The sequence below is a fragment of the Nuphar pumila genome, chromosome 8, assembly GCF_984573655.1.
Source record: "Nuphar pumila chromosome 8, dmNupPumi1.hap1.1, whole genome shotgun sequence".
Classification (NCBI taxonomy): domain Eukaryota; kingdom Viridiplantae; phylum Streptophyta; class Magnoliopsida; order Nymphaeales; family Nymphaeaceae; genus Nuphar; species Nuphar pumila.
Genome location: NC_143256.1, coordinates 55,974,904 through 56,001,125, shown reverse-complemented (window position 1 = coordinate 56,001,125; position 26,222 = coordinate 55,974,904).

Genomic DNA, 26,222 nt, shown 5'->3' with positions numbered 1-26,222 from the left:
TCGTGCTATGGGCACCCTATCATAGGCTCCTAATTGAAATAAGGGTTTTGCGTAGTTAATGAACCATTGGTTCATGTCAATGAAATAAGTATAGAAGTGGCAATCCTCTTGCCATACATGGCACGTCTCGACTATGTGATTATATACGTAATCATCTTGAGTTAAGGGTTGCGAAGTAAGGTAATGAATTACGTAATAGGTTGATAACCCATCAGTACGGCTAATGTGAATGCCTGCTCTTGTGCGTAGGTTCGTGTCGTATAGAACACCATATATACATATATATTCGCAAACCGAATACCTTGTGGAATACCTTCAAGTGAATAAGGTTTTACTTAAGTAAGAAACCTCGGGCATATGTCATCGAATTGATGTTATCATCACATTCATTGTGTTGAATGCATGATTCAGTGTGACAAAGGGAGTTTGAGGCACCCTTATGTTGTAGTTGCAGTCTTATGAGACTTATGCGACTGTTAGAACTCCTTGGCGAGTCCTGTTGTGGGCAATGGCCCCACCTTACGAGATGAGCTCGCTTGTAGTTGCGATACATGGTTTACGAACCTTGGCACAGCTTCCGAGTCACGCCTTACCGTGACAATTGTTTCTAACTGTCCCATCATAGCATAAAATGTCTGTATTGACACTTGACTAGTTCTCGCACTTGTGACTTGGTGCACATACGTGTCCATCAGTATCTGCATACAATTCACGATGTCACATCAATAACTTTATATTCTGTGATGCGTACCTCTTCTGGTTGCCATCACTATTCTTGGTGGTTCTTTCGGGACCAAACCCATTTCATCTAGGGGATTCGGTCCCAGTAGTGTGCGGGATAGGGGAAAATACAGTTTGATGGTTCGTCTCCTTCTTCAGTTGAACCCTTATGGGGTGTTACCACCTCGTCTCGGGTGTTGCCGCAGTTCGGCGGCACAGCCCAAACCGGGCAGGCCGGTGTGCGCTTAATGTCCTTTACATTAGTGTGGTTGGTAAGACTGTCGACCTCTTTGAGGAACTGTTCCAACATAGTTGTTGGATTCTTCCTTCCTGTTTGTCTCATTCTCCAATTTTGTTAGAGGGCTCTGGACTCCAGCCTATGGGGCTGCATTTATACCTACGACTCACAACCTGATGAACCTGCTATCTAGGTTTGTACTGTTGTCTAGACTAGCGGGCCACGTAGGTTCGCATAGTAGTATCACCTTTATGGTGTTTTGGAGACTTCAATTCCGAGTTGGGCGATTGCAACACTTTGGCTGCAATCTACTTGGTGGTACTGCCACCTTTGGGCAAGAGTTTGGCCCTTGTTACAACCGAATTGGGTTGTTGCTGCTGCGATTTGGGTGCAGCAGGTGTTCGGGCTTCATTCCTGTAGCTTCGAAGTTTTTCGCATGCGGTAGCTGGTTGACTAGCCGTACTTTCCCATTGCACGACGTAGCTGCCACTTTATCCTTTTACACTCACGGTCTCTATCGCCGCCTTAATGACAACAATTGAGTAGTTAAATATGTATTTTGTTATGCAGGCAATGTTAAGCTAAATGTATTGGAGTAGCACTCTTCGTTATGTGTGTTCGCCAGATGTAAAGCATATGAATGCTTTTGTGCGATACGATTCCCTGTAACCATGTGCGTATTAGTTTGCACAAGATTAGATCATCTGAATGCTTTGGGTTCAATGATTCAAACCATGTGTCTCCTCCTTGTTCATGACACTTGGCTTTTGCACACACTTCAAGGTACTTATCCCTCGTTGGGTAGCTATGGGTTTTACGAGACTTGAGTGTTCGTACGACTATACTTGATCTATCCATGTCGTAGAACTCCTTGGCGAGTTTTTCGAGCTATAGGCTCACTTTGCGAGATGAGCTCGCTTATATTAAAGATAAATGCTTTGTATGTTGTCTTGAATTGTTCGAGAGCAGTTTTACCGTGGCCACATGTTTCTAATTGTCTCATCATGAGGCAAGTTGCTCTGCAATGTTGAATTAGCTTGTTTGTGTACTTGTCATATTCTGCTCATGTATGACTACTCGCACTTGTGATTTACTCGCTTAAATCATACTATTGCATTGAATTGTGATGCTTGGTCACACTTGATTGTTCAGTACATACTCGTACTGTTTTGCCTTGCTTGTGGATATGTGAGTGCCATTGTTAATGTTTTAGAGACAATGCTTTGTATAATGGAATTATGATGAAATATCATATGCATGTGAATGTGTATGTGCTTGTACACTTAACTGTCTCTCAGAAATGATATATGCAATGCCTTTGTGGTTCTATTTGTGCAAAAGATAGAACTTGTGATATTCTCACACTTTGCACTTGGCACACCCTGGCACAGTGTTGTGTAGTGCGTACCCTAAGGAGGTACTTTGCTTGAGGCTTTGGTAAGCACACCACGTGCCCTTACTTCATGAAATGAAAATATAACACCATAGGGTATGATTAATGATATGACTTGATATTGGCTCAATGGAGTCCCCGGGCAGTGGCCCTTGTGTTGTGTGGACTCTTGTGTGATATACCCTGAATAAGAGATAAATAATATGGTGTTGTGACTGCTTTCACGAGCTGTGTGCTCTGTTGGCCGCGTGAGGCTGACCACGTGAATGGGCAGGCCAAGTCCTCGTTTTGCGTACCTTGTGGGGACCACGAGGTAGATTCCTCGTTAGGAGGTATGATTGAACTTGAGCCTTAAGAAAGATAAACCTGCTTTGCCCCATTCACAAAACGGTTCACCTTGGGAGAGGGTGGATGGTACAGCCCTGAGTGACTTATCGTTACTACGACACGTGTTTTGACAGGAGCTGTAGCACCCTTTGGCCTCCAGTCACTCAGAGTTAGGGAGGTCGAGGTTACCTTTTTAGGGCCTCACTACTCGAGTAGTATGGATTACAATCCTTGCCTATGCAAGTATTTTCTCCTAGACATGTGCTGCTCGCATGAGGTTGACTCGGTCTGTAGCTTCCCCGGTTACCACACGATAAGTTGAATAACAGACGCCGGGTGCATGTCTCACAGAATGCGAGGTTCTTTCGCGTACCCGAAAGAGTAATCAGAAGAACTTAAAGACTAACCAATCAGCTGACTTACTGTAGTTGCTACTTTACTTAGTTTGTGCTTCAGTTGCCTTCCTTGTTCAGTTGTTACTTTGGCTGCCTTATTGGTCAGCACTTGGTATTGTTTGTTACTGCCTTGAGTGCCTGCTTTACAGTTATTTCAGCATTTATTATAGTCGCTTACTGCTTAGTACTCGTTACCGTTCAGGTTGGCTGTTTTAGTTACTTATTGTATGGTTGCTCTGGTTGCTTGTTCATTTTCAGCTCTTGTCATGATTACTACAGCTAGTTACCTTTCAGTTGACTTGTACTTGTCCCCTTTTTGCACTTACCTGACACCGTTCATAGCACATTTGATTATTATGTTCTTTGATGCATACTTTACCAGTTGATATGGATTGTGAAATGAAGTAGCGTAGTTATTGTTCATGAATTCCTGCTAGTTACTTCCACTTATAGTTTTGTACTCTTGCTCGTGCTGTAACCGCTTAATTATAGTAAATATGCATGCCATGTATGTCATGAATAGCTCTGCTTCATTTTCCACACTTTGGTATTTTGAGTTTGGTTTGTCTCACCAGCTCGAAAGAGTACTGACCCCGTTTTATGGGGATACAGGTTGCTTAGGCATGCGATGGAGCTCGATGTGCTGCAGCAGACTCTGGACCCACACTTTTGACACTTGCTGGATCTTGGCAGTTTTGGTTTTTGTATAAGGGAAATGAGATTTGTACACTAGTAAATGTATTAAATAAAAAGTTGTTTCCTTTTTCTGTTGTTCTCTTCTGTGACCCGCCCAGAGTTTCCACTTGTCCTCCCCTTTCGGTTTTCCGCACTTGTGCTCTCTGGTTTTAAAAAAAAAAACAAAAAAAACAAAAAAAATTCAAAGGATTTTCCAAGTTGAAATTCTGGGATGTTACAGTTGATGCCTAACTAAACTGGCGCTTTTGGTGGAATGGGTGGTGAGGTATGGCAAAGTGTGTGAGAAGGTGTGGTGATTATGTGAATGTGAGGTGAAGGAGGGGAGGCTGTTATGCCTACTGATGCAAGGATTGTTATGTAAATAAACAGGTCGCAGCAACTCATTGAGTTGTTGTGAAAAGATACAAGTTGCAACAGTTCTGTGAACTGCTGTGCAACCAAAATGATCACAGCAACTCCTTGAGTTGTTGTAAAGAGATGGAAAAATGGAGTGGACAGATGCTGAAAAATGGAAACAGTGAGGGTGAGGTAGCAGGGGGTTGTGCATTAATGATGCGGAAAGTGACCGCAATAGGTAGCAAAGGAGGTGGGTGCATGTGCTGTGTATTTGTGAAGGTAAGGTGCACCTAAAGGAGTGTGTAGCTGACAGGGAAGAGTGTGACACCCCAAACCTCGATTTTGTAAAACCTTTGGTTTTTGAGCAAAAATTTTTTTTTTGAATATAGAGTTTTGAAATCAATCAATGGAAGTACAAAAGGGAAACATGGGTAAAACAAAGGCCGCAAGTCTGAGTGAGCCACAATAAGTAAAGCAAACCACGTGTCAAACAAAATACATTTCATTACCATAATGTTTACAAAATTACAAAATGAGATTGGATACAACAAAATGAAGCAGTCTTTCAAAATGAGAGGAAAAACCCCTTAAACCCCCAAACCAGAAGAAGCCAAGATCTGCTGCTAAGTGTGGATCACAAGTCTCCTACTGTGCGTCGTCGCATCGCGCTGCGTCTACTCATCACCTGTATCCCATAACACGGGGTCAGAACTCTTGCGAGTTGGTGAGATAAACCATCCATACATTATCATTTTTATGGAAAAGCATACAGTAAGCAGCATGATACAATTATGCTAAGTAACAGGCTATAACTAGCATGATGAAACAGTTAGAAACATTTAAATAAAAGTACAAGTGCGTGTCAGGTAGGTGCATGTGCAATAAGACTTACAACTACGAAGTAACAAGTGCATCAACTAGAGCAACAGAACAAGAACTAAGCAGAAAAGTACAACAACTAAACAGAACTATGCGTAGTGCTAAAGTAAACAAGTAAATAACTACAGTATGTCAGTCTGTTTGGTTAATAATTATGTTCTTTTGATCACTCCTTCGAGTATGCGAAGGAAACCTCGCATTCTGTGAGACATGCACCCAACGTCTATTATTCAAATTCTAGTGTGGTAACCGGGGATGCTACAGACCGAGTCAAACTACCTGCGGGCAGCACGCAACTAGGAGAAACCTTTCGCAGGAGCAAAGGATTGCAATCTGTACTACTGCAGTAGTAGAGGTCCCTGAAAAGGGTAACCTCAACCTCCCTAACTCTGAGTGACTAGAGGTCAAAGGACATTACAGGTCCTTAGAAAAATGGGTCGTAGTAACGACGTGTCACTCAGGGTTGTACCATTCACCCTCTCCCTGGGTGACCATCTTTGTGAATGGGGCACGATAGATTTATCTTATTTAGGCTCATTCATCAAGTCATACCTCCTCTCGAGGTAGTTATGCCTCGAGGTCCTCGTGGGGTACACAAACGAGGACTTAGCCTGCCCATCCACGTGCTCAGCTTCACACGGCCACAAAAGAGCACATCGTCTGTGAAGACGATTTCAAAACCATTTTCATTTTACACCTAGGGTATCAAAATTTTTGAGTTCTCACTCTCACGAACACAGGGCCATTGCCTGAAGACTACAACCGAGTCCCAAACCTCAACAGGTCAAACTGTGCTAAACCCTCATGGTGTTTTCAGTTTTCAAGTGTATGTCACGTCAAGTGTGAAGCACGCCTCTGGTGGATCGTATATCCATCAATATACGAATGAGAGCCAAAACAAGAAGTACTGGACAAACCAAAACTAGTGACATACGTGTCAGGATGTGCCAAAGTGCAGGTGCGAAACAAGAACAGCTAAAAAATCTCAAATTCGCACAAGTATTGATCAGTGAGCGACGATACAACAATATGTATATAAAATGGCACAATTCACTATTTTTGAGCAGCACGAGGCTCAAAATGCATATATAATTGCTATTGTACATGCGAGAAGTGTTTTGAGCTTGGAATATGTATTTCCCCAAATGCGCATATTCCAAACATCATACTGCGGCAAGTCTCATATAGCGAAGCCTTCTGCGAAGGACCTTCACGAAATCGACACTCACGAGTGTCGAGAACGAGACTTAATTTAATCCCATTCGCATGAGAATCACATTATCGATTTCAAATACGTAGCCGCACTTTGCCTGCAAAAATAGGGCACGAACAAGACTATCTGCCAGAAGAGTCTGACGAAAATGGAAAAATACATGCAAGCGTGTAGCGTGACATATGTCACAAGCTCCACACGTCGCTGTCACGATGGGACAATGGGGCACGAGCATCGGATGCCCAAGGCCGCAACGATCTTGTTGGTCACAAGCGAAATCCCTCACTTAAAAATGTTCCTTCATTTTGTAGGTTGGCGGCAATGAAGGGGAAGTCACCGCCACCTATAGAGCTTCCGCAGGATGCTCAACAAGGTCATGGCCACCAGGTCTGAGCCCGCATATGGCTCAGACTATGAGCTATGGATGATGCCTAGTCCAACCCATGGCTGCACTAATGGCAGCAAGCATTGTCGGGTGCCTTAGCACCCAGTGCCAACTTGGCGCCAATGGGAAGGTCAAGATTCGAAGGGGGCCTGCTGCATGACTGAGCCACTGGGCCCAAGCCAACCTTGGTCTGCACCCTACGTGCAAACCAAGTGCTACTGGACTGCAGCACTAGCCAAGGGCCAGCACCAAGCTCACCCGGGTGCACTATTACCCAACTAAGCCCAAGGGGAGTCCCATAGTGGACTCGGCTGGGCTAACGCCCATGTGGGCTGGGTAGGACCACACCAGTAGGGTCTGGTTGCGGGGTGACCAGACCCAGCTGGGTCATAAGACATGACCCTGGTCTGAACCCAGGGGTTCAGACCAGAGTAGCCAACCCAGCCAACTCCCAAAAGGGGAGCGGCTAACCATAAGGACCCCCAAATGGTGGGTCAACAAACCAGCATGGTCTGGACCTTGTGGGTCCAGACCTTGCTGGGCCAAATGGGGCAGGGACATACAAAAGTCTGCCCAGTAGGTGTTATCATCGCAAAAAAATTTTCCCTTTCTTGCGAGAGAGAAACGAATTTCGCGAGTCAAACTCGACCAAAGTTTTGAAAATGGTTTTGAAAATTAACTCACCTCCGTTTTGAAAATTTGCGGGAAAATTCCGTAAAATGGGATCTGCCTGTCGGTACGAGGTTCAACCGTTCCTGGCGCCTTTACCAGGGGTAATTGAACCAAGGATCAATTATGTGCTCTAACTTGACCCAAATATCTAAATTATGCTCTATTTTTTCTAGAATGCACAAAGAATCAGGCTTGTGCTATGGAATTTTGAAAATAATGCAAGTTTGAGAAACATGATGTTTGCTTTGGAAAATTGAAATGCAATTGGAAAATGACTGGAAAGTGCTTGAAAATGGAATTCTTGGGAAAATTATTGAATTTCGTTGGAAATCAAAAATTTGCATTGAAAAGTGATTTCTCAGGAAAACTTGAACTTTGGAAAATCGATTTTGAGTTTTGGATTACTTTTCTGAGGAAATGGATTTGAGAAATTCTGGGAAAATCAGGAAATTCATTGGAAAATGAATTTTTTTTAGATGGAAAACGGATTCTCAAGAAAACTTGAATCTTGGGAAAATCAATTTTTGAAAACTTGGGATTTTGAGATTTGAGAATTTTAAAACATTGGAAAATCTTGATTTGAACTTGGGAAATGCTTTGAAATGTCATTGGAAAACTCAAAATTTTGAGAAAATCAAATCCTGAGAAAGACTTAGGAATTTTTGGGAAAATTGGTTTTTTTTGAAATGGAATTGGAAAATGAATTTGAAAATAGTGCAATTTGAATGAAATGAATGAATGAATATGAATTTGAAAGTGAATTTCAATCGAGAAATTGGGAAATCCTTTTTGAGTTTTTGAGAAATGCAGTGCATTTTTGAAGTTAGCCTAAGAGTGTAGGCTGAATGTGGCTAATACGAAGACCATAAATCTTGGTTTTCTTCGTATTCTGACTATGGCCATAAATACGAATCCCACCGAGTTTATAAACTCCATAAGAGCTTCTGCACATGTCATTCGTGTAAACCATAGTGAATTTGAGATAAATGTGCATGAATCATACATCAAATATTGAAATTTGCAGAAATTAGACTATATGCAATGCAACCCTATTCTAAGCAGAAATGTAACTCTTATTCCAAATATTACATTGCTTTTTACATTGAATTGAATAAAATAAAGAAATAAAGTAACTAAGTTTTCTTCTTGAATGTTCCTGCAAAACTAGAAAACAGTGTTAGCACAAAAATGTAGGTTTTTCTAAATTTATCCGAAAATATGGGAACTTATCAGATATTTTTCAGATATAAACCCAAATTCATACCCCCTTTGATATAAACTTGATAAATAATGAATAAATTTTGAAAATAAACTTGAAAATTCGAAATTGGGGTCAAAATGACAAAAATACCCCTGATGACCTTGAAATCAGGGTTTTCTGAAAGAAATATTGTAAATTTTGGAAATTTGAAAATCAAATGAAATAAATCAAATACAATATGATGAAATATGATGATATGCATGAAATTTATGGAATTAGAAATTCAAATTTCGAATTTTAGGTCAAAATGACCAAAATACCCCTGATAACAAGACTATGGTCTTGAAACCAGGATTTTTTGAAATAAATTTTACAAAAATAGAAAATGTGAAATGCAAATGACATTGAAATAAACCCTAATATGATTTTAAATGCTCATGTACATGATAAAAACCCTAAAATGGCAAAAATATAATAAAATATCAAATTTAACCTGATTTTCGCCTGATTTTTGCTTCTGAATTTAAAGATAAACTAACATGTAACTCAAATAAACTTGGAATTGAGCCAAATTTGGCATGGACACCAAAATAACCTTAAAAATAGAATGTAGATCGAAAATCTATTTTTTTGTATTTTTAAATATAGAAATTAAAATAAAAACCCTAAATTTTGTGATTTTTGCCTAAAATGTTTATTCTAAATGGGATTTCGGATATCAAACTTCCATAAAAATTTCCCAAATTTTATCCGGTGACAAAGGACATTAAGGCAAAGATTTTTGACGTTTACACTTTCTGGTTTTTACCTATGGTCAGAGTTGTACCACTCTGGCAAGTTGGATCGGAATCCGGCGACTCTAGGATTTAGGGGAAACAGACAGGTTTTGGTAGAAAATGTGGGAAAAATACTAAATAGATGGGAAAAAGGATGAAATTATGGGAAAATGTTCCTGAAAAACAGAAAAAAAAATTGATATTTTTGCATCATTGGGATTCGGGTGATGGTTTGGAAAAGGGCACACTGTTATCAGAGACCTAAATCTCTGAAATTTTGGGGTATCGAAATCTGTCAGACAAAAGAAATTTTCAGGAAAAATACTGAAACAATTTCAAAAATCCCCAAATTTTGTGAAATGACAGGAAATTATGTTAAGAACAACTTTTGTGTTGAAAGTTTTTGAAGACGGGCTACGGGTTGAACGGACTCGATGCATTAGAGTCTGTCTATACCCTGACGAAGGAAACTTGAGATTTTCCCAAAGGGATGGGAAATCCAATTTTTTACAGAGATCAAAACTAATTGGAAAAATCTAAAAATATCCAGATCATTATTAGATTTAATCATGAATCCACTATGATTTTTTGAGGACAATCCCGATCTCCCACAAGGGTGGTGCTGGAGGTTCTTGTCTGCTAAAGCACAAACTGGAAGTTCTGAGAGACAGAAAACTCGATTTAGGGTTTGATCAGTTTAGATGGGTTCCAAAATCCGAACGAATCTGGGTTTTTGGCAGAATAACGCAGACAAATCAACCTAACTATAGTAAAATTTTTATAATTTTTAAATGAAATATTAAGCATAAAGTTATAACTGGATTATCATATGTGAATCAAACCTACTAACCATTAGGTAAATAGCAATGAAATGAATTAAAACTAACTTTACTCAATAACATGGATTAACTATATTGCATAAAACAAATGAATGACATGAGAATAAAGCTTAAAATGAGAAAAAAATCTAGGGAGATATGATTTTTTTTTTATTGTTGCGAAAAGAGAAGATCCAGTCCATATATCGGACGAATCTCTCCTATCCAGCCCAAATCATGGCTGTTCCATGGTAGCTTCCATGAAAACATAAATTTCTAGCTATGTGAACCCAGTCTTGGACTCGATTCACAAAGTAGATTCATGGGAAAAGGGGAGAAACTGCGTAAAAAAAAAAACGTTATCTTGGGCTCACATATACTGGCAAGAGGAGGATGACTATGTTGGCTGCAACAATCGAGGCAGTTGGAGGTTGCTACAACTTGCTGGAGGTTGAGGGTGGCATGTTGCCATGTTTGGGAGTTGAAGCAGGGCTGCACCAGCTGTGGCTGGAAGGATGAAGGTGGGCTGCTGGAGTTTGCTCCTTTGTGGCTGGCGTGAAGGAGGTATTGAAGACGATGGGGCTGGAGCATGGAGCTTGGAGGTGGGCTGCAACAAGGATAATGGCTGGACTCTTGATGCAGATAGAGATGGCTGCTTGAAGACCGGTTCCAAGTGCTGCAATGGTGGCTGTCTTACTACGGTTTAATAAGGTGATATGGCTTTGAAAAATAGCCATACGTGAATGGTTGGGCAAGAGGGAAAGGAAGGAAGGAAGGGAAGAAAAAGGAAAGAAGAGGGGAGAAAGAAAAGGAAAGAAAGGGAGAAAAAGGAGAGGGAAAGAGGAAGAAGGAGGGGCTGGAAAAATAACATACGTGAGTTGGAGGGAGAGGAAAGAAAGGAGGAAAGAAAGAAAGAAAGAAAGAAAGAAAAAGGAAGAAGAAAGAAAGAAAAAGGAAGAAAAAAAAGATGAAAAAAAAAATGGAGGAAAAAGAAGAAAGGAAGTGGACTGGAGGTTTGGGCAACCCCCTCGCAGGTCCCACCTCACAAAATAAAAATAAAAAATAAAACGAATAAAATAAAAACAAATAAATAAAAAGAAAATTGAAAAGAAACATAAATTTTTTTTTAATAAAAGAGAATTGTAAATGGATGGGCCATCTCAGAGCGGGTCCAAATTCCAGTTTTGAAATTCATTTTGATGATTAGAGGGGTAAAATAGTCTTTTCAAAAAAAATCCAGACAAAACGAGCTATTTTTGGCAGTTTTTGAAACGAGCACGGATTTTGAAGTTCAATACCTCATTGCGAAGCAAATCCAATGTAGAGTTTAAAAATTTAATTTTGGAAGAAATCTAGATTGTTTTTCTCGAGAAAATACTTTCAAATTTATTTCTAGACGAAACGAGCTATTTTTGGCAGTTTTTGAAACGAGCTCGGATTTTGAAGTTCAATACCTTGTTGCGAAGCAAATCCTGTGTAGAATTCAAAAAATTGAGTTTGAAATAAATCCAGATTATTTTTCTTGAGAAAATATTTCCAAATTTAGACTCTCGGGGGTAAAAATGTCAATTTTGAAAACCCAGGGTTTGAAATTGATTTCTGAAAACTTTTAAAACTCAATCTGGATTGAAATTTATAAAACTGGAGTTCTGGACTTCGAAAATGGAATGAAATGTGATGAAATGTTATGAAATGCTGAGAAATGATATGAAATGATGAGAAATGACATGCGAAATGCAGACCTTGAATGAAGAATTTTGGATTTTAAAACCCTGATTGGCAGTTGTACTAGTTCAAAAAGCATAAAAACTGATAAAATTTGCGAAATGGTTGAAGAAATGGTTTTTGGACTCTATTGGGTTAGAGTGACACTGGAAATTAAGGTTCGAGCTGGATTGAACTGAGATGAGCTAGATTGAGCTGCGTTTTAGGGTTTCAAAACTCCAATGAGCTGACCAGACACTGACTCAACTGACCTTTTCGACTGAATTTTCAAGAAAAGCTGTCATTTTTAGAGAAATGGTACGGAATGATCACTGGAGCGAAGTGAATTACGAACCTGAGCTGGCTTTGAGTTAAAACAAAGGTCAGTAATACTGACATGAACTAAAATCGAAGCTCGAACACTAGCTCAATTGACTGAACTCAGCTCAATTTCAGCTGAACGAGTTGAAATGGACTAAAATGAGCTCCTGGACACTTGGAAGTGATTTTGAATTGAAACTGGAGCGCTTGAACTCCTGGTGAGCTCAAGTTAGACTCTGGGGAATATGGCTGACTATGAATGACTGACTCGAAGACAATTGGCTTGGATTTGAGTGAGAAATAAGTTCATTTTTGAAGAAATGATCCCATTTTGGTAGGAATGGTCAGAAATGGAAATGGCCTTCTCACTGTGAACTCAAATGAGCTTGAAATGACTGATATTCTAAATGTTCTGAACTGATCAATGAGTTTGGTTGACTCTGACTGACTGGGGTCCGGGATGACCTAGGGGTAAAATGGTAATTTTCCTAGTAAAAATGGGTAAAATGGTGATTTTCTGAAACTAACTTGGGGTTTGGCTCCTACACTGACCTAACAGGGTTGGCACTGCCTGAGAAGGATTGTTTGAGAATGGATGTGGAAAATTTGGGGTGTTTACAGATGCCTCTCTTTGCTACTAAGCCGGCTTGAAGACGAGCTTAGTGGCAAAGAAAAACACACCAAATTTGGGCTATAAAAATGCCCCAGTTAGAAGGATCTGACTGGATATGAAGATATTAGCCCCGATGAAAATGGTAGATATGAAATAAATAATAAAGAATGAAGAATGAAGAAGAAAGAATTTACTTCAAAAGAAGTAAAATTCAGGTTTTGCCCTTAACCTGAATGGGACGGGAAATACTTCGTTTAGAAACGAAGCTCAGGTTTGACCCTTAACCTGACCGAGAGATGAAATACCTCATCAAAATGAGGCTCAGGTTTAACCCTTAACCTGATCGGGAAATGAAATACCTCCTCAAAGGAAGCTCAGGTTTGTACCTGTTGATCGTCGCAAAATTTTTCCCGTCTTCCTCTTCCTTGCGGAAGAGAAAGAGGGAAACGCTTCCGCGCTTCAAACTTGACCGGATTTTGGGAAATGTTTTGGAATACTCGCCTCCGTTTTGAAAATTGCGGGAAAATCCATGGGATGGGGCTCGACCTGTCGGTACGAGGTTCGACCGTTCCGGCCGCCTTTAACAGGGGTAATCGAACCAAGGACCAAAATTGTGCTTGACTTAATTAAATCATCGAAATTATGTTCTATCCTAAATGCACAGAGAATTCAGGCATGTGCTATGAGGTTTTGGGAAAATGCAGCTTGGGAAAACATGATGTATGCTTGGAAAATATTTGGAGTTGAAAAGATTCTCTTAGGAAAAGGATGGAAGTCAATTTCTCAGGAAACTCAGAAGAAAAGGGTTTTGAAATCACGGGAAAGTTCATAAAGATGTAGGAAAATCATGAATAGTTGAAAATCCTGGGAAAATGGAGGTGATTCTTGAGACAAAGGGTGAACCTTTGAAAAGGGAAACACTTCTTAGGAAAACATGCACTTTGAGGGTTTTCTTAGGAAAATGAAGGAAATTTATTGGAAAGCCCTTGTGGAAAAGGACAATTGAAACTTGGGAAATTGAAAACCTGAGAATCTTAACCTTGAAATACTTGGAAATCGATTTTGATCTTGGATAAAGATTGAAAAACTCTTTTGAAGCTCTTAAGAAATATCATTTTCCAGGGAAAATTGTGGAAAAACTTATCTTTGGAAAACCGATTTTGGAAAATTCTTAGAGTTTCTTGAGAAATCGATTTTCTTGAAAATGACATTTTCTTAAGAAGATCATGAGAAAACCAATGATTTCATGATGCAAATGATATGAGTGAATGAATGCATCTTGGAAGATTTTCTGAGAAATTTGTTGGAAAAGGTGCATTAAGTCAAAATAAATCCTTCACATATCCTGACTGTGGTCATGAATATGTTCAGAGTTTAATTGATTTAATGCACAATGCTTTGAAAACGTTGAAAATATGATATGCATTTTAAGATAGCCTAAGAGTGTAGGCTCAATTGGACTAGTAGAAAGATGATGGATCTGGGTCTCGTCCATATTCCGACTAGGGCCGTAAATATGGATTCCACCGAGTTCATCAACTCCCTAAGAGTTGGTGCGCGTGCCATTCGTGAACATCCATAGTGCTTTTTGAAATAAAAATGCATGAATCATATAAGCAGGATATTGCATAAATTTAAACTATATGATATGCATCCTAGTCTAAGCAAGAAATTAAAATCTTATTCCAAAATTTACATTATTACATCACTAAGTAAATGAAATAAATGGAAATTTGCAGACTTCAGCTCCTTCTTTTGAATGTCTCTGCCAAATCTTGAAATAAGGTTAGCTTAAATATGTGGGTTTTTCCAAGATTTTCCAATAATATTATGAAATTATTGGATTTAATTGGATATAAACCCTATTCTCATGCTTCCTTGATATTTGAAATGATGAAAATGCAAGAAATTCGGTGGAAAATAGTTTGAAATTCGGAATTGGGGTCAAAATAACTAAAATACCCCTAAAATTAAAGTTATACCTTTAAAATTAGGGTTTTTGAAAGAAAACTTGGTAAAATTGAGATTTCGAAATTCAAATTGAATCCAATGATGATGAAATGCAGTATGAGGCATGATGACATGCTGCTAAACACATTAGGACTGTAAAATCAGAATTTGACATTTTGCAATTTATCCAAAATAACGAATTTCGCTTGTTTTTCACTTGGATCCGGGTCCTGTGGGACCCTGTTTTGGTATTATGGCTAATCCGAACCTCAAATGGATTCCAAATTGCACCAAATTCGGTATGAAGTATCTACTTAATCTGATAAACAGCCTAGAATGCTAAAAATCACGACATGATATGATTTAAATGCTAAAATTTAAAGAAAGTTCTAAAATGGTGGATTTTGCCTATGGATCCGAACCAAATGCAATGCTTAATATGATAATGCAAGATTTACACCATGAAAACTTTTGATATTTTGCAGACTGCTAAAATACCCAAAATGGAACATTTTTGGTTTTTACAGCCTCAGGATTTGAGCCATGGTGAGTTCAGAAAAAGGGATTTAGTTCTGATAGAGGTAAAAATCACACTAATCTGATGTAAAACGCTAAAAAAATATAAAACCGCCATGGAAATTTATGAAATTAATCAGAGGTACTCACGACACCTACGTGAACAACTTTGATGTTCATGACTTTGGAATTGGAGCAACATAAACATGGATAAAAATATAACTTTGTGTTCCTAAGTTGATAGAACAGACCAATTTGACCAAATAGGGGACTGATAAGAAAAATCCGAAGCAGGTATCAACACTGTTCTAAAAATCACAGGCTTTCAGATGCAAACAGAGGACATCTCGGACATAACTTTTACTTTTTACAGTTTTGGATTTGGAGCAACACATAAAGAGAAACCATAGCCCTAAGTCGATCCAAGATCTCAGAGACCCAAATCAGGCTCTAACACGTGTCCCGAACTCTCTGATTTTTGTCAGACATAAAAAAAAATCAGAAAACTCTAAACAAATCATATTAAAAACTAGACATTCGCTCGAGTTCCGAACATTTTTCGGATCGAAAATCGGATCTTCCATGAGGGATATCTCGATTTTACAAGTCGGCAAATGATTTTCAAAACTCCTCCCGGGTAACAAAATCCGACTTGCCATTTTGAACGTTTACAGCAGTAAACAAATTCAAATGCCTACGAATTTTTGGCACAATTTTAGGGACACCTATAGACGCATTCCGTGATTTTTTTGAGATTTTTAATAAAAAATAAATGCATGAAATGACGTGTGGACTGACTGACAAAAACAAAGACCTACTGAAAATGAGCAGAATTGAAATAAATGCTAAATTAATCCTAATTAATTCATGGAATATGCTAAATGAATGAAATAAAATGCAAATTAAACCTAGCTAAATGCATGAATGTTAAAAATCATCAAGGAAGCATAATTGAATATTTATATGTATGTCGTTTTATGAGAATAGATCAATCCATCTCTCGGATGAGCTCTTTCTTCAAACGACTCTCGAATCGAACTATGACATCAAATCAAGCGAAAAAGAGGTGCACCTTGTTTCGTTAGGCAGCGTAGGAGCTTTTGAAAGGGGCGGCTATCACGAGCTTCGTTCGTCCTTCGCTCCGGGCTTCGGATGGTTCACCAAAATCGACCGACCGTCTTCTTCACTGAGCCACAGGGGGCGTGAATTCCAAAGTGCAAAAATTGGATTCTCAAGAGGATAGGTCGAATTTTCAAGTCCAATAAGAGTTCTCAAAAGATGATCTTCTCTCAAAAAATGGTCTCCCTCTGCTGGGCGTGGAGCCTTGTTTTTATAAACTTTCTGAAAAAAAATCGAATTTCAAACAGGCTCAATCTGAGCCCTCCATGTGGCGCCATCTCAGGGGTGCTATTTTGATTTTTGAGAAAATAAAAAATGAGAATTTTGTAAGTGAGACACCTCAGCAGGATTTGAAATTTTTTAAAATTTGGTTTGCTTGATTTTCTCTGCAGGAAGCTCCCAGATGGCGCCACCTCAGAGGGTGCTCTCTTGGAATTTGAAATTCAAACTCACCTTTTGTAGGGAGTCCTCAGGTGGCGCCACCTCAAAAGGGCTATTTTTATTAAAAGAAATAAAATAAATACAAAATGGAGCCAAATGGAGTTCTGGAATGGCGCCACCTCAAAAGGTGTTCTGAGGTGTAAAGTTGGAACAGTAGTGGCATGCCATGTGGCGCCACCTCTTGGGGAGTTCAAATGTTTGAAATTTTGCTTTTTCTGCAGGAAAGGAGATCTGGACATGTGGCAGTCCAGGATGGTTCCATATCTAACAAGTGTCAGCCTGCTGGAGGAGGTTCTTCAGATGGCGCCACCTTATGGGGGATTTGAATTTTAAATGGAGGTTGGCCCTGGAGGAATGGAGGGTGGACATGTGGCGCCACCTCAGGGTGGCTCCTACAATGCCATATGGCAGGAGGGATAGGCAAGGGACATGTGGCGCCCTCATAGGCCATCTGGAAAAATCAGAGCTCTGGATTTGCGCCACCTAAGAAGAGATTTGAATATTTGAATGGTTTGCTTTTTCTGAAGAAAGCCAGGAGTGACATGTGTCTCCTACTTTTCTGAAATGAGTAGGGAGAAGACATGTGTCCTCTACTTTTTCGGAAGGAGGTAGGAGGAGACATGTGTCACTTGCTTTTTCTAAAGAAGCAGAGAATGACACGTGGCAGAGGGGAGAGAAGGAGGGCCAAGCCATGTGGCGCCATCTCAGACAACATGGAAAAGGTGAAGTTCAGGATCTGCGCCACCTATGAGGAGATTTGAATATTTGAATTCTAGCTTTTCTGAAGAGAGCAGGAAATGACACATGGCATCTACTTTTTCTGAGAAGAGTAGAGGATGACACATGTCACCTGCTTTTTCTGAGGAAATGAGAGATTGACATGTGTCCTCTGCAGGAGACACACTCCAAATGGCGCCACCTCAGAGGAGACAAGCTTCACTTTTTCTAGACAGGACAACCTATGACACTTGGCATCTCCTGGTAATCTTGGAATGACACATGGCGCAGGATGGATAGGGTGACACATGGCAGATAAATGGGATGACATGTGGCAGCTTCTTAGGGTAGCCCCACACTGACACTTGGCATGGAAATGGGAGGAGAGAGAAAAGACCAGTGGCACCAATCCAGGGGACAAGGCTCCTATATTTTTGGGTTTTTCAAAATTCAAATTTTCAAAAGAAAAGTTTGTGTGACACCACCTCAGTGTGGGTCCCACATTGCTTCTTTACTGAAATAAGGATAAAACAACAACTTCTTTTTGGAATTTTCATAAAATCTGGACTAATTGGTAAAACAAGAATTTTTGGAAAGAGTTGGTCCCTGTAGGGCAATTTTGTAAAAGGGAGATATTTGAAATTGTCAAAAGGGAAAAATCTGAGGTGAAGTGGCTGAAATCCATATTGAAAACTATCCAGATCGTTTTCCTGAGAAAATATTTTGAAATTCAGAGTCCTGGGGGTAAAATGGGAAGAATTGATAATTTTGAAGACTCAGGGTTTTGAAATCGATTTTGAAAAGAGTTGAAATTCTAATCTGGATTGAAAAATTTGAAATCAAGAGTTCTGGACCTCGAAATGACATGCTGTGCAGTGCAGTGATTTGAAATGCTCATGCAATGATATGCACTGTCATGTCTTATGCAATAGAATCTTGAACCAAGACTTTGGAGATGTCTGTCTCCTGTCAGGAGTAAAATTTTGAACATCTGAGATAAAAATAGAGAAAAATTGAGAGTTGTAGATGCAATATGAAATTTTGCAGGTTCCCTGCTCGGAAAATGACCATTTTGCCCTCTGGCGATCCCAGAGGTTTAATGATGATGCTTGGTGGAACTGTCGGGGAGGTGAGTGAAAATTTGGGGTGTTTACAGATGCCCCTCTTTGCTACTAAGCCGGCTCATGGCCGAGCTTAGTGGCAAAGAAAAACACACCAAATTTGGGCTATACATAAAAAAAATGCCCCAGTTAGAAGGATATGACTGGGTGTGGAGAAATTAGCCCGAGGAAGATGGTAGATATGAAGCGAAGAATGAAGAGGAAAGATTCACTCTATGAGAGTGAAGTTCAGGTTTATGCCCTTAACCTGGATGGGACAAAAATACCTCGCATGGAACGAAGCTCAGGTTTGACCCTTAACCTGATTGGGGAATGAAATATCTCATCGAAATGAGACTCAGGTTTATACCCTTATCCTGATCGGGCGGAAAATGAAATACCTCTTTGGATGAGGCTCAGGTTTGTACCCTTATCCTGATCGGGCGGAGAATGGAATACCTCTTTGATTGAGGCTCAGGTTTGTACCCTTATATTGATTGGGCAGAAAAATGAAATACCTCTTTGAGTGAGGCTCAGGTTTATACGTTTATCCTGATTGGGCAGAAAAATGAAATGGAATCCTCGAAAGAAGAGACCATGATGGAACCTTCGGATTTTGCACAGTAAATCCGACAGGGGTTTTGCAAAAGGAAGGAAAATGGGGTCCCTAAAGCTTGAAAAGGGATTGATCTTGGGTGTCTCATTGCTGAGACTAAAATCAGCTTTTGAAATTGCCTTTTGCGGGAAATGATTGGTGGTTCGACCTCGAACCGAAATAGGACTGTCTATGGTGGGACAGTGGGGACACAGGGAAGTGTGCAAATCTGAGAGTTCATGCTCTCAAAGAAGGGTAGGAATCAAGTCCTTAGGAGGGATTTAAAATTGGTGTTCGGATGTATCAAAGACGGACATCAAGCTCTCGCTTCACGTCAGGATAGCTAGAAATATTGTCAAAATGTTAGAAATTTTGTTGTTGATTCAAAAATTTTGAAAATGTTGCATATTTTTGCAAAGATATTCTTTCTCTTCTACCCAAAGCATTTCCTCCAAATAAGGTTCACCTCGTAGAATCGAGACTTGAAATCCAAATTGCTTGCAATTGACCTTCTTCAAGGAAGCTATCAATTTCCTTGATATGAGCAGGAAAGAGAATTTTGATATTATGAAATCCGTTGATGAAAGAGTATTGATAATAGAATTTCACAAATTTAAAGAGGATTCTTGATAGATTTGGCAGTTTGATATCCTGGGAGCTTCTCTCATGATAATCTTTCTGCACTCTTTTGACCCTCTAGTGTTTTGGCTACATTCTCCTTCATTTTGGAGATGTTTTGACTTTTTTCTCTCTTTCTTTTTCCTCTCTTTCTCTCTTTTGGGGAAGGGTACGTCACAAACTCCTTCAACTTGGAGATGTTTCGATCCTTCTTGAACGATGGGTTTGGAGATCTTTGGGTGATAGCTGAAATTAAATATCTTTTAGGGATTGTCGAGAGGTTCATCGCATTTGCCTTCATCTTGACAGTGCTTTGGACTTTCTCTGGAAGGATCTGTCACAAACTCCGTCATCTTGGAGATGTTTCGAATCTTCTTTGGCCCCGGGGTCTACTCGCCTAATTCGCCTTCATCTTGACGACAGGTGAGAGATCCCTTTTGCGGATATTTAATTGCAGCTTAGGTGATTCTGAGGAGACAGGGCTTGGGTGAACTCTCTCTTTTCTAGCACTCAGGATATTTTCACTGCCTCGTCCTTACAAGAATAGCCTTTAAAGATGCGCCATTGACTGCGATCAATATCGATCATCTACAGCTTTTCAATAACATTGAATCTTCTTTTCTGGCCATATTGAGGATTTATCCTTCATCCTTTTGGTTGGCCAATAGAAAGAATTTGAGTTTTGAGTCTCTTTTCGCAAAAGCTTCACTCTTTTGGAAGTGATGCTGAAGGTAAACTGAGATAGAGGTTTGTGCAATAAATATTCTGAAATCAACAAATAATTTGATTGACAATTTGACAAAATTTTCTTGAAATCCCTAGTGAAAGTGAGTATTTGAAATCCGGCTTAACGCATCCGTGATGAAAATTCTCCTCTCTTTTTCCCCAAAAAGAGAGACTCAGGCTTAGCCCTTACCTGAATGGGAATTGAGAAATACTCCTCTCTTCCCTGAAGAGGAGGTGTTTGCAAAACGAACTTTCGAAGAAAAAATGAGCTTTCGTCAAAGCTCCCTAATATTAGGGTTTTCTTATGGAAAGGGGGCCGATAATAGTGAGGTCAGAAAATTGGGTCATGAAAGGAACGAGTCCATCACACTCTCCCTTCAAAGAGGGTCCTTCATGATGAAGATGGCCTAGTATGAAATTGGGGGGTCACAAGAAAAGCGAGTCTCCGTTGAGTCTCTCCCTTAAAAAGGGTTCCTCGTGTGAAATTGGAAATTGTTTTGCAAACGGTTCACAAAGACGCGAGTCCCTTCAAACTCTCCCTAAAAAGGGGCTAAGTGAACGAATTGGATAGCATGCGAAAAGAACGAGCTCCCTCGAACTCTCCCTAAAAGGGTCTCTCGCAAGAGAAAATAATTGAAATCGGATATTGAGATTGATTGACCCAAAGGTCAAAATTGGAAATTGGAAAATTGGTTGCTGGGAAATTGAATGACCCGAAGGTCGAAATTGGATGACCTGACGGTCGAAACTGAGAATTGATTTGACCAAAAAGGTTGAAATTGTGTGACCCGAAGGTCGAAATTGAGAATTGATTGACCAAAGGTCGCAATTTGGAAATTGAGTGACCTAAAGGTCGAAATTTGGAAATGGATTGACCTGACGGTCGAAATTTGGAAATTGAGTGACCTAAAGGTCGAAATTTGGAAATTGATTGACCCGAAGGTCGAAAATTGGAAATTGATTGACCCGAAGGTCGAAAATTGGAAATTGGTTGACCCGAAGGTCGAGAAATGGAAATTGATTGACCCGAAGGTCGAGAATTGGAAATTGATAGACCCGAAGGTCGAGAATTGGAAAATGATTGACCCGAAGGTCGAAATTGAGATTGGTTGACCCGAAGGTCGAGAATTGGAAATTGATTGACCCGAAGGTCGAGAATTGGAAATTGATAGACCCGAAGGTCGAGAATTGGAAATTGATTGACCCGAAGGTCGAATTTGAGATTGGTTGACCCGAAGGTCGAGAATTGGAAATTGATTGACCCGAAGGTCGAGAATTGGAAATTGATAGACCTGAAGGTCGAGAATTGGAAATTGATTGACCCGAAGGTCGAAATTGAGATTGGTAATTGAAATTGAGAATTGAAAATTGGGTGACCCAGAGGTCGAAATTGGAGAATTGCCTGATTTGAAGATTTAAATTGGAATTTGGAGAGCAAAATATCAAATTTGAGGAATTGACAGACCCTGAGGCTCAACAAAGGAGAATGATGAGTTCGAGTCAGAGCTCGAATAATGTAGAGAGATCACGAGTCGGAACTCGGATCAACAAAAAAAAATGATAAGCTCGAGTCTCAACTCGAATGAATAAAGAGATCTCGAGTCGGAACCCGGATCAACAAAAGAAAATGAAGAGCTCGAATCTGAGCTCGAAATGAATAGAGAGATCTCGAGTCGGAACCCGGATCAACAAAGGAAAATGATGAAGAGCTCGAATTAGAGCTTGGATAAGATAAAAAGATCTCGAGTCGGAACCCGGATCAACAGAGAAAAATGAAGAGCTTGAATCTGAGCTCGAATGAGGTAAAGATATCACGAGTCGGAACCCGGATCAACAGAGAAAAATGGAGAGCTCGAATCTGAGCTCGAATGAGGTAGAGAGATCACGAGTCGGAACCCGGATCAACAAAAGAAAAGGATTTGAATAAAAAACCCGAGTCGGAACTCGGTTTTGGGATTTTGAAAATGTACCAGTTTGAATACTGGATTTTGAAATAATACCAGTTCGAGTGCTGGGTTTTGGTTCAGTATGGATGATGACCTTTCAATTTTGAATCATTAGGAATTGTGATGGGACTGTTTGTTGAAATCCCAATACTGACCAGATTGTTGTTAATGCAGTTGGATGCAACTGAATATGAATTGATGCACATGAATGCACAAGTGTGTGAAATGAGGAATTTGTTTATCCTGCCTGCATACGGAACAAAATTTTAAAAATGCCCCAGTGTAATTGAGAAAGAAAGTTTGATCATTATTTGAAGAAAATAGGAAGGATTACAAGAGGAGAATAAATGTTTTAAGTATAAAACTTTTTCAAGTGTCGAGCATTAATAGGATCTGGCAATTCTACCCCATCGGCATTGATGAGCCGATATGAGTTGCGGGGTAATGCTTCTTTGACAACATAGGGACCTTCCCAATTTGGCGACCATTTGACGCCAGGACGATGCTTGAGATAAGCTGTGGGTCGAAGTACTAAATCATTGACTTTGAATCTTCTTTTGATGATAGATTTCGCATATTACCTGGCTACTCTCTGGCGATAGGATTGAGCATGCTCTGCTGCTTTTAGCCTTCTCTCGTCGAGTAAGTCTAGCTGCACTAGTCGCTGCTACTGGTATTGATCAAGAGGTAATTGCAGAAGTGAAGCAAATTTTAAAGCGGGCTTCTGAACATGTAGCGGCAATACTACTTCTGTCCCATAGACCAGTTCTGATGGAGTAGCATTCGTTGGTGTACGAATGGTGGTCCGATAGGCCCATAGTGCATCGTGGATCTTCTCATGCCAGTCACGGCCTGTTTCCACAGTTCGCTCCAAGATACGAATTAAAATCTTGTTGGTGGTCTCTGCCTGACCATTCCCTTGAGGATAATATGGAGCAGAAAAATGGTGATAGATCTTGAATTTTTAGCAGAATGTCTTCATCTTTTCATTCTTGAAATGACTGCCATTATCTGACATAATGTCATGTGGGATGCCGAAACGGCAAAGGATATTCTTGAGAATAAAAGAGACCACGTGTCGGCCTTCTACTGTGCGGAGACTGATGGCTTCTACCCACTTGGTGAAATATTCTGTTGCAGCAAGGAAGTATTTGTGGCCATTTGAAGCTGAAGGAGTGATGGGACCTACGACATCGAAGGCCCACATGGAGAACGACCATGGAGAAACAACGGATTGTAAATATGTTGCTGGCGCATGGATAGAAGGTGCGTGTATCTGACATTGTACACACTTCTTCACATAATGATAACAGTCTTGTTGCATAGTCTTCCAGTAGTACCCTGCTCTTATGATTTGCTTGACAAGGGTTTGGTAGCCGACGTGGCCACCATAAATGCCTTCGTGTGCTTCTCGCACGACTTCTTTGGCTTCGTCTTCATCTAAACATCTGGAATACTCTGAACTGAATCCACGACGATAGAGGACATTGGCCAACATGAAGTATCGAGTAGACATACGCTGGATTGCTCGTTTCTCTTTCTTTGAGAGTTCTGGAGGAAATTCACCAGTTTCTATGAAAGTTTTGATATTGTAATACCAAGGCTTCTTCCTTTGCTCAGCCTGGTTTACCTGTTCCGCTGGAATGAAAGTAGGTTGGTCAAGTCTGCCAATTTCAAAAGAGCGACAAGATTCTCCATTTCTGAATGTCATAATGGAGCCTAAACTGGCTAGGCTATCGGCCACTTGATTGAAATCTCTCTTGATGTGGAATAACTGAAATTCTTCAAAATTGCGTACAAGCGCTGAAACAATTTTCTGATAGGGAAATAACTTCTGATCTTTGACCTGCCATTCGGCTCGAACTTGATTGACAACAAGTAATGAGTCACCGTAGGCATGTACTCTCTTGACATTGAAGTCTAATAGAATCCTTAGACCTTGAATCAGGGCTTCATATTCACCCATATTGTGGGTTCATTGAAAATCTAACTTGAGAGAAAACAGAATCATCTCTTTTTCTGGAGTGATTAATAGGATTCCGATGCCTATTCCCGCCATATTCTTAGAACCATCGAAAAATAAATTCCAGATTGGAAATTGCTGGATATTGCAAATTTGCTCATCAGGGAAGTCATCTTCGGCTTTCACTTCTTCGGCCAGAGGAAAATCCGCCAATTGATCTGCAATTGCTTGGCCTTTGATTGATTGCTGCGAGACATATTCTAAGTCATACTGCATCAGTAAGACTTGCCATTTTGCGACTCGTCCGCTGAGGAAAGGCTGCTCTAAGATGTATTTGAGGGGATTGAGTTTAGACAGGATTTTGACCTCTGATGCCAACAGGTAGTGTCTTAGCTTCTGACACATCCATACCAGAGCTAGGCAGGTCTTCTCTATTTGAGAGTATCTCTTTTCATAATCTATGAAAGTCTTACTCACATAATAAATGGCGTGTTCTATCAGGCTGCCTTCTTTGTATTGCGCCAAGAATCCACCGCATGCGACTTGATTAACTGAGATGTATAATAAAAGAGGTTTTTCCAATTCTGGCGGCTTCAGGATGGGAGGATTAAGAAGATACTTCTTGATTCGATCGAACGATTGCTGACATTCTGGCCCCCATTCGAACTTCACTCCTTTTCTGAGTAAGTGGTTTAAGGGCTCACATCTCATCGCCAAATTGGAAATGAATCGTCGGATTGACTGCATACGTCCTTGAAGGCTACGTAGTTCTTTGAGATTCTTCAGGGGTGGCATATCAATGATAGCCTTTGCTTTGGCTGGGTCAATTTCAATTCCCCTTTTGCTGACCAGAAAACCCTGCAGTTTGCCTGATTCGACTCCAAAGACACATTTTTGCGGGTTAAGCCTTAACTTGTAAAGAATGAGTCTCTTAAAGACTTGATCAAGTGCTTCGAGGTGATCTTCTCCCTCTTTAGATTTCACGAGGATATCGTCAACATACGCATCCATGATTTTGCGCATCTGATCGTGAAAGATGACAGCCATTGCCCGTTGATACGTTGCTCCAGCATTCTTGAGCCCAAAAGGCATAACTGTATAGCAGAAAGTGCCCCAGGGCGTAGTAAAAGAAGTTTTTGATTGATCGCGGGTGGCCAACTTAATCTGATTGTAGCCGGAATATCCATCCATGAAAGAGAACATGGCATGTCCTGCCGTGCTATCGACTAGAAGATCGATGCTTGGAAGTAGATAGTCATCCTTCGGAGTTGCCTTATTGAGGTCTCTGAAGTCTATGCAAATCCTCACTTTGCCATTTTTCTTTGTGACAACAACGATATTGGCTAACCAATCCGGGTAGTCAATAGCTCGGATAAATCTTGCTTTGAGCAAATCTTCAAGTCCTTCTTTGACTTGTTGTTCTATTCTGGGATCCATTTTTCTCAGCTTCTGCTTGACTGGCTTAGCATCCGGCTTTAAGACAAGACGGTGTTCGACCAATTTGGGGTCTAAGCCTGGCATGTCTTCATATGTCCATGCGAACACTTCTTCATGCCGCTTGAAAAAATCTGTAAGCCTTTTCTTTTCTTCCAGACTCAGACTGGTTCCGATCTGGAGAATTTTGGGATCTTCCTTTGAACCGATATTGACACCTTCAGTTGGATCTTGTACTAGAGGAGATGGTTCATCTTGCTTCTGAACAGCGGCAAACTCTGGTAATTCCTGAAGAGACTGATCGTATTCTGCACAATCATCTGACTGCTTTACAATCTTATCATTTCCGGTGCTTGCTTTGATTCTGTGAATTGCTGTCGACTTCTGAAAGGCCTTGGGATTGAGAACGA